General features: G+C 36.4%; 1 protein-coding gene across 2 annotated transcripts in view; it reads right to left on the bottom strand.

The window, feature by feature from the left end:
• The window catches only part of TSHZ2 (teashirt zinc finger homeobox 2), a 274,614-nt gene that overhangs the window by 36,266 nt on the left and 223,039 nt on the right, over positions 1–15,309 (bottom strand). The gene's annotated exons all lie outside the window — the stretch shown is intronic.

Here is a 15,309-nt window from a genome sequence, read left to right as displayed (position 1 = left end):
CATAAAAAGAAACAGCAAAGCTGAGGATGGCTCAGTACACAAACTCTTTGCCACTCTTGGAAAAACCTACTGCTGGGTCAGACTCCAGGGACAAAGAATCGATAGTACCAGTTTCTTTACAAATGGAAATACCTTTTATATAAAACTATCAATAGACAAGGCCTTTAGAGAAGAAACTTACTGAAGCTTAAGAAGAAATGTGGCCTAATGAGCACAGGACTGGGGATCAGCAGAACTCACTTCTAGTCCCAGAGCTAATGCTTGCTCCTTCTATAACCTTCGGCAAATTACCCAATTTCCTGGAACTTAAGTTTCCTCAATGGTTTAAAAAAAAAAAGCTTGGCCTTATGAAGTGTTCTCTCAATTCCTTCCTAAAATTCAAAGAGCTTGGCCTTATGAGGTGTTCTCTCAATTCCTTCCTAAAATTCAATTTATTCTAGCAGCTGTGTGATCTTGGACAAGTCAGTCGCCTTCTGTAGGTCTAAGTTGCTTCCCCTGTAAATGTACATGATAGTATCTGAGTAAGTGGGTGAGCCAGCGGGGTTTCTTGGGGTGCTTTCTGCTCCCAGATCTATGATTCCAAGGCAGAGCATCCAACCAGCAGAGGGAGCTGGTATTAAAGGTTGAACAGTAAGGATGTAGAAAGGAAAGGTGGAAGCTGTTGGTTGAGGGGAGTAACTCTTACATATATATACCTATAGCTTTTCACAACTCTCAGGAAAAGAAACTTTATAGAGTGGACATGACAGCAGGCAATTATTCTTCTATCGATACAGCAGCCTATCACCAGTAATATGACTTTCTGGAATAAGTAATGTAACCACAAAATGTTTCAAATGCTGGGACTTGACAATGAGATACTAAAAATAAAAAATACACCACCATGCAACCAAAGGAAATGGGCCCTCTGGAAAAGGCAAACGATTTCAGCACCACTCATTGGCTGAGCCTCCGAGTGGAATTCTATGTTGGATGGAATAAGATATCAGAGGAAGAAGAGGGAGAGAGAGCACAGAGACAGAGACAGACAGAGAGAGTAAGACAGAGACAGAGGAGAGGAAGAGAGACAGAAACAGAGACAGAGAGACAGACAGACACACAGGGACAGACATACAGAGACAAACAAAGAGGGAAGGAGGAAAAGAGGGAGAGGGAGAAAGGGAGAGAGAGGGAAGGAGGGAGAGAAAGAGAAAGAGAAAAAGAGAGACAAAGAGAAAAAGGAAGAGAGAGACAGAGAGACAGACAGACACACAGGGACAGACAGTTACAGAGACAAAGACAGAAAGAAGGAAGGAGGAAAAGAGGGAGAGGGAAAGAAGGAGGGCGAGGGAAGGAGGGAGAGAAAGAGAAAGAGAAAAAGAGAGACAAAGAGAGGAAGAGAGACAGAAACAAATACAGAGACAGATAGACAGACACACAGATACAAAGACAGAGGGAAAGACAGAGAGAGGGACGAGGGAAAGGGAAGGAGGAAGAGAGGGAGAGGAAAGGAGGGAGAGGAATAGAGGAGAAAGAGAGAGAAAGAGAGAGAGAGAGAAGAGAGACAGAGAGACACAGACACAGAAACAGGCAGAGACAGAAAGAGAGAAGGAGGAAAAGAGGGGGAGAGAAGGAGGCATGGAGGGGGAGATAAAGAGAGACAGAGACACAGAGAGATAGAGAAAGACAGAGAGAGTAAGACAGAGACAAAAAGGATGAGAAACAGAGACACACTCAGAGACAGAAACAGACAGAGAGACATACAAATACACAGACACACAGAGACAGAAACAGAGAGGGAAGGAGGAAGAACGAGGGAGGAAAAGAGGGAGAGGGAAAAAGAGAGAGAGGGAGAGAGGCAGGGAGAGAGATTCTATATTAGATGGAATAAGATATCGGGGGAAGAGAGAGAGACATACATAGAGTGAAAGATAGAAACAAAGAAAAAGAGGGAGGGAGGGAGGATCAGAGACAAACAGAGAGAAACATCCACACAGATCCAGAGCCAGTGAGAGAGATACATGGAGAAAGATAGAGACCAAGAGACAGAAAGATAGGGCAGGAGAGAGAAGGAGGGGTTCTATATTAAATGGCTTAAGATTTGAGAGGCAGGAGAGATAGGAAAGAAGGACAAAAACATACAGACACAGAAACAGAGTCAGAGTATCAGAAAGAAACAGAGAGGGAGAGAGAGAGATAAACAAAAAGAGAGAGTGGGGTGGAGATGGAAAGACATATAGAGATAAAGGAAAATAATGTGGGAAATGGGAAGAAGAGAGGGAGAGGAAGAGGAGAATGATACAGAGAAAGAAAGGTAGAAGGACATAAAGAAGGAGGAGGGAGAGACATAAAAATGCACACATATATACATGATATATATTGAAATATCTGTTATTTGTATATGTGGAGAGAGACAGAGAAAGAGAGACAAAAAGAGATACAGAGAGACAGAGACAGGGAGAGACACACATAGACACATATAGAGATGGGGAGAGAGAGAGAGAGAGAGAGAGAGAGAGAGAGAGAGAGAGAGAGAGAGAGAGAGAGAGAAAGGAGGGGGGAGAGGGAGGGAGAGACAGCGAGAGAATGAGAGCACATCACACCTGAACACTGTGTTCACTTTTAGACAACTCAGTGTGAGCAAGATGTAGACAAATTGGAGGGAGTTCAGAGAAGAGCAACCGAAATGATTAAGAGAAGAGAGGGATTGATTTATAAGGAAAGATTAAAGCAGCTAAACATGTCTGAGCTGTCGTCCCTAAGTGACGAATAAGGGAGTGACACATAATAAGAATCTACACACATTTTAAAGGTGTAAACAGCAAAGAGGAGGAAGAATTAGTGCACTATAAGAAGCTTTTAATGGACAATGAATAGATGGCATCATAATGAAGAAAATTTAATATCCTACTTATTTGTCTACATTTTAACTCCTTGATAAGGTTGTAAGCTCCTTGAGAGCAAGAGCAGTGTTTTTTATCTTTTTATTTCTCCTCAGGTCTGGCATATAGTGAGCACTTAATAAATGTTGAATGAATGAATTCTGGCTGCCACAAAGAAATTTTAGATGCGTGTATTGTCTCCACCAGATAGGGAAAATGACAAACTGTTGAAAATGTGCTAAGCTATATAGAGGCAATTTAGACTGTCAGGTGAGAGAGTGCTGGGGGTCCCCCAAAGGGGGAATCTCTTTTTTTTTTAGGTCTTATGCCCACAATCAATATGCAAAATAAAATTGATGAACTGGCTCATCCACAGCCATGGCCACTGAATTACAAAGATTTAATTGTATTTGATGATTGATGCAAAAAGAAGGCTATTTTCAAGGGAAATATTTCTCCATAAAAATGCACATTTTAGATAAATATGCAGGGCCTAAAATCTCTTGCACTTAATAGGGCTCCAGATGTATTTGCTGATTGATCACTGAAGTAATAACTTCCAGATTTTCGACCACTATATAGAAAATCTGTCACTAAGAATACAAAGATACTTAAAAAAAATAAGAATTCAAATATGACCATTTGAGAAGAGGCATATGTCTAATCTTCTAATACATTTTCCCCCAATCCTAGCCCCCCTAAGGACTTCTTTTTTTGCCAGATGAACTATTATAAAAGTTTTATAAGGATGGTGTAATATAAATCTGTCACAGTTTTCCACTAATTAGTATCATTTTACCATTAATGCAACTATGTGGCAAAGATCCAGAGGTTTCTCAAGCCAATATCTTTCAAAGAAATCATTAAATTTGAGGAAGAGAAAAAGCTTTGGAAGACAGGAAGAAGAGGAAATTAGTTAATATATTCAATGACAAAACTAGGATCCTGAAAAATTTTGGCAGGTTGGCATGGGACACTAAAAAGATGAACAGAGATAAATGTAAAGTCCTAGACTTGGATTCAAAAAATCAACAGTACAAATACTGGTCAGGAAATTACTCATGGGGTTTTGTGCCTCATATGAACAATATAGATCAGCAGTGTGACAATAAAGCAAAAAATAAACAAAAATACAACACAAAACAATGAGATTTTAGGCTACACTAATAATATAGAGGGGGAAAAAGGAAGTGATCAGCTACTGGACTTAATCTGCATCACATTTGTTAGAGTATTTTATCCATTTATGGGTATTACATCTTAGAGTTTTAACAAGATGAAGTTCATGGGAAGGGAATCTAGGACAGGAAGGAACACAAAATCATGCCAAAAGGAGATCAACTGGAAGAAAGGAGGATGTTAACTTGAAGAAGAAAAGATTTAGAAAAGCTGCAGTAATTAATTATTATATGCAAACATTTGAAGGATGTACATGGAGAAAAAGGATTAGGTTTGTGCTTGGTTCCTAAGGGCACAATTAGGACTATTGGGTAAAAAAGGAGAAATTTTTAGTAAAAATAAGGAAGAATTTTCTAACAAATTACATTTCAACCTTTCAGATTTTGTAGTAGGTTAAGTTTAAGAGCATAAATTCTTCATTTGGTGTTAAACTGAAAAGTGCTAAGTTCTTGGGTATTATACCTATGTTCAGAGGTTTAATGAGTTCTTTTTTAAATGATTATTTTCAATGGAATTAGAGAAGTCAAATTGATGCAAAGTTGAAAGGGTTAAGTTCAAGAAGTTAATCAAACAACAGCATTTACTAAACATCTGTTGTGTCCTAGGCACTGTGCTAACTACTGAGAATTCTCAAAAATCTGGATATGTGAACTTTAGGTAGAAAGTTTAAGGCAAGGCACCTGTGGAAAAAGAATCTATACTCAGCTACACTTTAGGATCAAGTAACATAATATGTGAGACACTAGAGACTGTAAACTTGGACCTGTCTGTGTAATAAGCTCCTCTCACCACAAGTTTAATACTCATTTGGAACCTTTTCTCATTAAGACCTCAAAGTCGATGACACAGATGCTCACCAAAATATGACATCTATATTTTGAATTGAAATTATAAAAAAAGGATCATATGTACCTCCTATCCCAAAGCCCACTGGGGTATGGAATTCTTTCCTAGTTGGTGGAGGTAAATATTCTGCTATGTTGAGGAGTGGAATGGGATTAATGAGAGATAACAAAGAACCACCCTTGGCCAGAACCATTTGGGATTTACTTGAGTTGAATCACTACAGAGATGTCTCGTTTCCAGGCTTGGGAAAGAAGATTAAAGAAGTGAACCTGATTTTAGGTTGCTAAATGAAAAGACTGGGAAGATGTGTGAGGAACTGGCAGTCTCTATCATGTCCCTTTTCCCAGCTTGTTACTACATTAGAGACTATAGGGAGTTTGCCTTTGGGTGAGATTCAGATTCAGAACTCTGTCTCTGTCTGTGTTTCTCTCTCCATCTGTTTGTGTCTGTGTTTGTGTGTCTGTGTCTGTGTGTCTGTCTCTGTCTCTCTCTCTCTCTCACTGTTTCTGCTTCTCTCTCTCTGCCTCTCTTTGTCTCTCTGTCTCTGTGTCTCTGTATCTGTGTCTGCCTGTCTGTCTGTCTGTCTCTCTTTCTCTCTCTGTCTCTCGCATGGGCTGAGTTATCTTGCTCCCAATGGCAAAGCTCCTTCACCCTGTATTGTCTGGCATATATTCTCTTATATACCTTTTCTGAGTGTTGATTTGCTATGAATGGGATAAGTAGATTTCTTTGCTATTCAATAAAGGTGTTCATTGTGGAACTAACAGTGGGAAAAAAGAAAGGGCTTAAAGTCCTTTGACAAAGTAATCAAAAGTTAGCTGGAATTTGATCATATTCTCTAGACAAACATTATTTAAGGAAGCAGATAGACATATTTCTAGTCCAGTATCTTTTCTCTTTGAGGATAACAGAAACAGTCTCTGTCCCCAATTTCCCCTGCTTCTCCTTCTACCAGAAATGAACATCTTTGGAAAAGGATAAGAAGATGAGAGCCAGAAATGCCTATTATTCCTTCCTTTGAGACACACCTTATCAGCCCTCACTATACCTGGGGTCCCTACACTTACATAAAGGTGTAGAGCTAGAAGACATCTTAGAGACCAACTTTTTCATTTTATAGAAAGGGAAATGAAAGGTCAAAAGTGTTAAATGACTTTTCCATGGTACATTCAATGAGAATTCCATTCTTTTGAAAAATCTAGGCAGAAAGTAACTTAGCATCCCAGTTGCATGAAATATTTTTAAAACAACTTAATACTTCCCTGTTTTTTAAAAGTTTACAAAGCAATTTCCTTACAACTGTGAGTACCTAAATATGAAACTCATTTCACAGAAGGAGAAACTAATCAGTTAATTCAGTTTATATCTGTCTACACATCTATCCAACTATCTTAGCTATTCATCCGTCTAGATCAGGAGTTCTTAACCTGTGCGCGTACGCGCGTGTATGTGTGCATGTGTGTGTGTGTGTGTGTGTGTGTGTGTAAACTCTTTGTCAATTTGGCAAAACCTACGGACCCCTTCTCTGAACAAAGTATTGAAATGCATAGAAATATATAGGATTAATTACCAGTTATATGGATATAGTGTCCCTAATGTTTCAGTACTACTATTTTCTTTTTTAAATTTATTTTTATTCTTTTACATTATTAAATTTTAATAACTTAAATCTACACTAAAGACTTTTGGTACATCATGTATTAAAATACTTTCAAATGAAAAAACCCATAAATTCTAGGTTAAGAACTCCTGATCTGTAGCAAGGCCTCCTAAACTTTTCCTACTCATAATTTTTTTTTTTGCCCAAGAAATTTTTATGTAACTCTGGATATATAGGTATATAAAATAGGTATACAAATCAAATATTTACTGATAATGAATCATAATTTCATGACCTCCACATTCAGTTATGTACCCCATATGGGACTGTAACCTATAGTTCAAGAAGCTTTGATTTATATCATACATTAGATATCTTGACAGAAGGGAATAGTATAAATTGATAACTATAAGGAGCCATCTACTTTAGTGTCTTCATTTGAAACTTTAATCTAGAAGAGTTCCCAGGAAGTAAGTTACTCAGTCTCATAGTGTGTTCCTCACAACTGGGATTAGAATTTAGCTATTAGTCAGTTACTATTTCCACTGTACTACATAAGATCAAACATAGAATGAGAACCTAGCATCAGATTTTTTCCCCTAAAAAAAATTTGCACCAAAAGCTAAGTTGGCAATCAATCGATCAATAAGCATTATTTACTAAGGACCAGCCAGTATGCAGAGCACTGAGAGAAAAAAAGACAAACTTGAAATAGTCCATGCCCTCAAAAGTGTTTACAAACCAACCAAGCTAACCAAGAGATCATCAGTCTACACCATCCTTTCTCACACTCGAAACCATTTCTTTACACCTCCCAACCAAATGACATTTGATTGTTTTATAGGTATTTATTCTTCATCCACATATGCAGATACATTTTGTTTCCTTGAAGACTGGAATGGTTTCTTTTTTGTCATTATGTCTCCAGTGCCTGGCACATAGTAGGTAATTGATTGATAGTTCTACTGCAAAAGTACAAATTTAGGGCTATAAGAGTAAAACTCTGGAAATGCATATAAGCCCAGGTCCTTGATAAACAAAAGGGTTATGAATGACAATCTCAAATGCAAGAATATGGTTGCAAAAACAAGGAAGAATTGCAGTTTGGGGCTCTTATAATCTTCAGCTATTCCTAAGATCCAACCCTTTAAAGAAAAAACATTTTGCTTCTATCTAAACGTATAGCAGAGAAAAAGTGTTTTCTGAGGGTGAAGGATGCTATTGCCAACAATGACCCTGTAAGTGAGAATTGTGCTGGGGAAGAAGAGAAGCAGCAGAGGGCATCTGACCTCTACCAAACAGTGTGTTTCTTTCAGGGAGGCTTATCTGCCTCTTCTTTTTTTCCCCTAGCAAGCTAGTTAGCCAAACATCTAAGACTCAATATTATGTCTGACTGCAAAAGAGACTTGCATTTCCTTGCTGATTTTTAACAACAGCAAAATAGGATGCTTGGTCACAAAAATGAGGTCCTGAAAAGCAGCCACCTATGAATTTTCAAGCTTCATTATTAGTGTATATGGAATTCAGGGCTCCTCCAGGTGGATGCCAATTTCTATCCCTTCCGTTTCACTGCCTCTTGGGTGCAGTACCATGCAATTGTGGCTCGTTTGAAATTCAAACAGTATAGTCTTGAAGAGGAGCAACTCAATGTTTATTAAGGCATCATTATCCCTAGAAATGTTGTCATTGAAACACCAAGGAAAAGACCATGCCCGGTCAAAATCAGAATTTTGAGCCAACAGTTTGTCAAGTTGAGACAAGTAAGGGGAAGAAAAAAAGAAAAAGAAGTATTCTTTGAATTGAATAGTTGAAAAAATAATCAGAAAGTGATCAGTGAATTTGCAAATAACTGGCGATCAATCAAAGGACATAAATCACCCAGTAGAATTCAAACAGAGAGGGATTCCCATCATCAACTCCAAAAACCTGTCAAGGGATAGCTAGGAATTTAAACTAGTCATCTTTGCCAATGAGCCTGGGGAGAAATTCAGGGTAGAAATTCAGTTGGGAGAGAGGACACCTCCCAAACAATCTCAGCTTGAATTATAAAGTCCCTGAGGTCTCACTAAGATTTATGAAATTGGGGGAAAACCATTGCTATGAAGTATAGGTATTAAGATTCTTGCCTTTTTAAAGACTTTCTCGAACCAAAAGGATGGAAAACATTCAAATAAGCAAAGAGGAAAGGTAGCCAGATAAAAAACTTTGAGATTATTTCATGTCTATGGGCTTCAAAATACCAAAAACATTTATAAAGTCTAGTTCTGAATTTCAGAGCAAGAGGAGCAATAGTCTGGGCCTAGAAAAGCAAACGGGCAGTTGGAATCTTAATGACTCAAGCTTGTGGAGAAGATGATTGATCAGATGAGTGGTCACTTATTGGACTGTCCCTTTAGACTGATCTAGCCATTAGGCTAGAAAAGAGGAACAAGCTTGAGATCAAACCCAACACAGCTGGGCTTCCCTTTAAGGAAATTCAGTATACAAAGGTATTTTCATAACACTGATATACTGGGTTGCAGTTAATCATTTTGCCAAAAGGATTCCAAAAACTTTCTTTTAGATAACAACAATATGTTAGCTGTGTTGGCTTATTATTTGTGTGATCTTCAGTTACAGATATGTGAATGGGAGAGTTTGATGAACTCTAGGCTCTCTTTTCAGGTCAAAAACCCATGATCCAGTGATTTGAATTTAAAATATTCAACATGTTTTACATTAAAAAAATATATATCTATTGTAGAGAGTGTATTATATGTGCAGGGGGATGTGGGATATGCTAAAACGTGAAGAGAAGCATTTCTATATAGTGACCTTATTTTCTAGGCTGAGAAAACCTACCTCAAAATTATGGAGTTTCCTTTTCACCAATATTTATTCATTTATTCAGTTTTTTCATGAACATTTCTGAAGGCTGCCAAAATATTTACCCCAGCTCTTACCTGATCCATTTCCTTCCTGTAACTAAACATCAATGATTACCTGACCCATCTTGATTTTTCTTAGTATTGTTCTTTTGAGGAAATCTTAAGATTTACCACCCAGATTTGGACAAAACATTAGTATTAGCAAAGTATGAAAATGGTGCCCCATATTCTAATGAAATCAATGACAAGAAGAAAGGTTCCAGTAGTGTTTCTAGTAGTGTTCTTAGCAGTAGGAAAGAAACTATAATGCAATTATGTGCCCATTGTTTGAGAAATGGATCAAAAGGTATAGTATATGAATATGAACCAGTGATGACTATAATGATTACTAGGAATTCAGAGAAATATGGGAAAAATTTTATGAATGAATACAGAGCAAATGGTATCAACCAAACCAAGAGGACAAGAATATCCACTATGACTACAATACTGTAAAGGAAAACAAAGCCAAAATCATTCTTATAATACACAATGTCTATTCTGGGTTACAGAAATCTGATGATGCAACAAACTTATTTTCCTCTCATTAGAAAGTTGGTGAACTATGCATGGGTGCAGAGAATTATATAAGTGGTCAATTGTTGTTAATGTGTCATTCATTCCGTTTAACTGTTTTTGTTTTGTTTTAAGAGAGGATTCTTTGGGAAATGTGGAATAATAAGAAGTCACAGCAATTTTTTTTTAAGCATCAATAGAACATCAAAAAGAAGTAAATGATGTTTATTTCTCAGCTTGGAAAAATACTCCCATATTATGCTACTGTTCACCAGTGGCTTTGTATTGTTATATATGTGATTTAACTTATCAAATAAGTAATTATAGGTATCGTAGAGCAGACTTTACAAAATGATATACATAGCCTGATTATCTCCTTGCCAGAAAAGCTCTTTTTCTATGTCATCAACATTCTTGCGATGAAATCCTTTGTGGCAAATCAAGGAACACCAAGTTTTTAGAAGAATTTCCTGGAATAAAACCCAATATGGCACCCAATAAAACCTTCTGTTGCGCACAGTACTTTCATCATCACTGAACACATTTTATTCAAATATTTCAAAATCCTTACATAATGTAATTTCCACTGTTTGTGCATGTAAAACTGAAGCTCTGAATAAGATGGGAAATCACCCTATAAAGAATATGAATGAATATATATGCATGAGCATATTATATATACATATACATGCATTAATATAAACCATATGTCTTAATATATCTAAATACTTATATGTACATATATAGCAGCCTCACCTTAAACACGTCCTATATCATTCACAGTAACTAGAACAATATCATGAATAATTCTATGTATATCTGCATATAGATGTGTTTAATTCTTTTTTCATGTAAGTTCATATACAAAATAGGTATGTATATACAGAAATATGTGTATATTTGCATATATACATATGTATACGTATATAAGTACACATACATACATCTACATGGATGGGCAGTTAGGTAGCACACTCTAGGCTGGCCCTAGAGTCAAGAAGACACATTTTCCTTGAGTTCAAAAATGACTTTAGATACTTTTACTAGATATGTGACCTCAGTTGACTCAGTTTCTTCATCTGTAAACTGAACTAGAAAAGGAAATGGGAAATCACTCCAGCATCTTTGCCAAGAAAACTCCAAATGGGGTCATGAAGAGTCAAACACAGTGGAAATGACTGAACAACACACACACAAAGGGCTTATCATTTGAAGTCCATGATGGTAAGTACTATGGACTATACCATATAACATAAAATATCACTCTTGTCCTTGATAACCTTAGTCTCCTGAAAAAAAAAAAAACTAATCCAAAATGACCAGAAACCACCAAATCAGTTTGGCTATGAAGGTGGTTACTGCAACAACAAATGTGGATCCCATTCCTTAGGAAAAGCCTTAGCACACTTAGCACATGGACAGTATTCACTAAATATTTGATTGATTGATTGATTACCTCAGGGTTCTGCCCTCTGATTTCAAGGCGACAACTGTCCAATATGATCAATAGCCTTCACTGAACTCGCTCTCTTCCCACCACCTAATAGAAACAAGTTTTCCTTCCTCTGACTGTAGAATTGCTCTTTAGACCCACCTTTTGTTCTTCTTATGCTCTTCTTATGGTTTATTCCACATTAGACTTGCTATATAATTGTTATAAAGTTTTGCATACTTTAAAGCTCTATCATATTGCCCTCATTATATTTTTAAAAGTCCTTAGGGACAAAGACTGTATGTGTCTTACTTATACCTCTCTCTTCACAAGGCCTTACCTTACATGTAATAGGCAAATAAATAAACAAAATTGGCTTAATAAAAGATGATCAAATTAATAATTAATGAATCTGTTGTAAAATGTCAACTGAACCTTTCTTCTCACCCCTAAATTACATTTGTGCATTCTGACAGGGGCCTTCTAGAGAAAATAACTCTGCTTTTGATTTATAACTTTTGGTCAGATTTTCAAGTAAGGTTGAATGGTTTCCTGTGGAAGGATGGAGGCAGATATATTTGAGGGCAGACAGAGGTATGTTACTCATTAAAATGATAACACACAGTCAAGTTTCCTGAAACCCATGAAACAATCAGAATGTTCAAGGATTACAAAACCCAGATCAATTAATACTTTAGGGCGATTGACAATTATGGGAAGAGCTCCTTTTGGTTCTAGGTCTTGTTCTTTGAAAATCTTCCCTATATCATAGAACTAATTTTAGTTCTACAAAGGATTTGGTCTAAACAAATCTTTTTATAGAGAAGGAAACTGAGGGCAAGAAAGGGAATATTAGTGCCCTCAAGGCACACAACTAGTTAATAGCTCCAGTTTAAAATCAGGTCTTCTCTCTGCCTTCCTAGTGCTTTTTTATACATATAATATTTTATTGTTTTTGTCTCGGAGACAGGTGGCTCAGTGGATGGAGAGCTGGACCTGGAATCAGGAAGACCTTACTTAAAATCTGGTCTCGGGTACTTATTTGCTGTGGGATCTTGGGCAAGTCACTTAAACTCTGTCTTAATTTACTGGAGAAGGAAATGAAGATCAGTCTAGTATCTTTGCCAAGAAAAGCCCTTGGAGAGTATAATCCACGTGTTCACAAAAAGCTGGACATGAGTTAACAACAACTTTCTTGCCTTAGAAAATCATGTATAGAAAGTATAAATTAACATTTTATTTGAATGATTCAAAGCTATGTAAGTAAAGTCATCCCAGAACAACATTCTGGACATCATTACCCACTACATATGCAAATACTTGTTAAGGTCACAACTGCTATTATTTTTTATTTTATTTTTTAAGTGCTATTTTATTGTAATGGTTTGAACTAAACACTAAGTGTTGAGAACCCCAATTGCCTTAATTTGCAAGTATTTCTACCAAAGGATTCCTTCATTTTGTTATTCTACCTGCTGATCCAAACTTCCACTGAAATTGTATTTACCCTCTCAACTAAAATATTGATGACATTTCTCTCAGTAACATCTATATTCTCCCTCTTGTTAATACACAGCATTCCTTCTGTTTTATTTTTCCAAGTCTGGGAAACTTTGTACTCTGGTATTATAAATATCCAGTCAGCTCATTTCCCTGGTTCAGTCACAAATCTGTTAGTCCAATAAAACCTTACTTACCATTGAAGAGATATAACTCAAACTCAGCAGTGTCATTGCACATGCAAACTGCATTTGCTTAGACGGTATTAACTTTTCTGTCTTAGCCCTTCATCTCCCAGTATTCTTACTGCTTGCCACCATTAGGAGTGTTGACATTAGAATCATTTAGTTAAGTCTCTCTAAATACATAAATATATTTACTTATTTACCTGAAAATTTACCCCTGCACTGTGTGTGTGTGTGTGTGTGTGTGTGTGTGTGTGTGTGTATGTGATCAGGAAATTTTTCCCAATTATCTATTTCTTTAAAACTGGACACTATCAGGGAAAATGTGTATTCCAGTGAAAAGTATGATGAACTCTAAACCAGATATCCAGGCTTCTGGTTGGGTTCAGTCACTAATTGCGTGAACTCTCATTCCCTGTTTAATTATTGGTAAAATGAAATTAGACAAGGTGATACATTTCTATTTAAATTAAACAGTTAATAATTTCCTACTTTTGTGTATTCATGTTTGATGTATCTACTCATTCCACAATAAGACACATTTTTAACTCAGGATGAAGTAAATTCCTTAGGTATTACTTCAAAGGACCTAAATCTGTGATTCGAGAGGGTCCTTAAAGAATAATATACTAATTTCTAGGGTGGCCCATTATATCATTGGCTATTTCATTGGGTCCTTGATCATATCCTTATGCAAGATTGCGATAACAAAAAGTTGGAGGAAATGTGTACAAGTATTGAATGACTGAATATAATGGACTCTTATTAGATAGTAAGGAATGTAAAGAATTCAGATCAACATGGGAAAACGTATAAGTGATTCTGAGTGAAGATATTGAGACAAAAGAACAATAGACTTTCTGAATACTGTAATAATTTGGTAAAGTTACCATTAGTGCCACAAAACTCTGGTCAAATATAATGGTCAATATTAGTACCATATGGTCAAAATTCAAGGATATCATGTCTTTTTTGTTAATAATCAATAAACTGTTTTTCACGACATGGACTTTTTGTAGCATGATTTATTTAAGTATTTATTAGTAATTTTTTGCTGGCATCAAAACAAAATATATCACCAAGTTTTTTTTTTTTTTTTTAATTTTGCTAATGCAGAATCTTTCCCTTTCTTTTTGTTCAGTAAACGGGGATGATTAACTTTAGTGAGTTTAAATACCTTGGATGATACTTTTGGATAAACTTTCTCACTTTCAACATGATAGTTTTTGATTTTTCCAAAGGTCCAGTCAAATGCATTTCTCTTTGACACGGTATAAAAATGCTGGTGTTTTGGGGAAAAGCCAATTAAAGGTAAAAAATTCAAATGTTTTTCTGTTCTTCAGTGGTATAAATATGTTGCTGTCAGATAGGGGCAGCCATGCCTGCAAATGCACTTTGCGGGTATGAGAGAATCAGTTTCTCACCTTAAACTATGGAACATTTAAATATCAGAAACTTTGTTTTCTAATGAGCGACATATTGAGGGGGGGAAAAATGAATTATATGCTTGATGTATACTGAAGGCTGGGAAAATTAAGATCATTTCCCACGGTGGAAATGTAGCGATTTCAGTTTGCAAGAGTAAATTAAACCTTTGGGAGGATTTGTCTTCCATTAAATTGAACAGCTAAACAGGCGCAGAAGATTTTAATGTCACCACCAACACACCCCAAAGGTTACAAATAAAAGAAAAATACACTTTCCTTGTTTAAAAATCTCCCCGATTACACATACCTACCTAAGCAAAACAAAACCTAAAAATGCACGTAGAGATTAAAAAAAATCTTTAAAGATCATAATTCCATTCCTATACCATATGTTATTAATGTCTGTCAACACTGTTTAGCCAGCAACTGCTGACAGTACCATATTTGCTATCTAAATACATCATAAATAAATCAGTAATGAACTGCTTTAGTAAACCTTCTGCACTGATTGGAAATACAGATCGAGTAAACAAACTGTGTGGATAGCACTCAGCAGCTAAAAGTATATACAACTGTTTAATGTCAAAGACAAAGTCATATTGTTATTTAACAGAACAGAAAATAGGATATAGAAAAGTAATGGGGGGTCAGGAAAGGGAGGACATAATGGGATAAGGAATGGTCACTTGGTATCAAGTAGAAAAGAATATACCTATTTGAGATTAAGAAGATAACCCCAAATCTTCATCCTAAGAAAAGAGGGCCCATGGGGAATACAGCATGGGGAAATCAGAAGTCATACTATCTATTCTAGGTTCTGAGCCAGTGAGCTGTTGCTGTGTGAAGTAGAACAATTT

Source organism: Sarcophilus harrisii, chromosome 2 (genome assembly GCF_902635505.1).
Source record: "Sarcophilus harrisii chromosome 2, mSarHar1.11, whole genome shotgun sequence".
NCBI lineage: Eukaryota > Metazoa > Chordata > Mammalia > Dasyuromorphia > Dasyuridae > Sarcophilus > Sarcophilus harrisii.
This window is presented reverse-complemented; position numbering and strand designations above follow the sequence as displayed.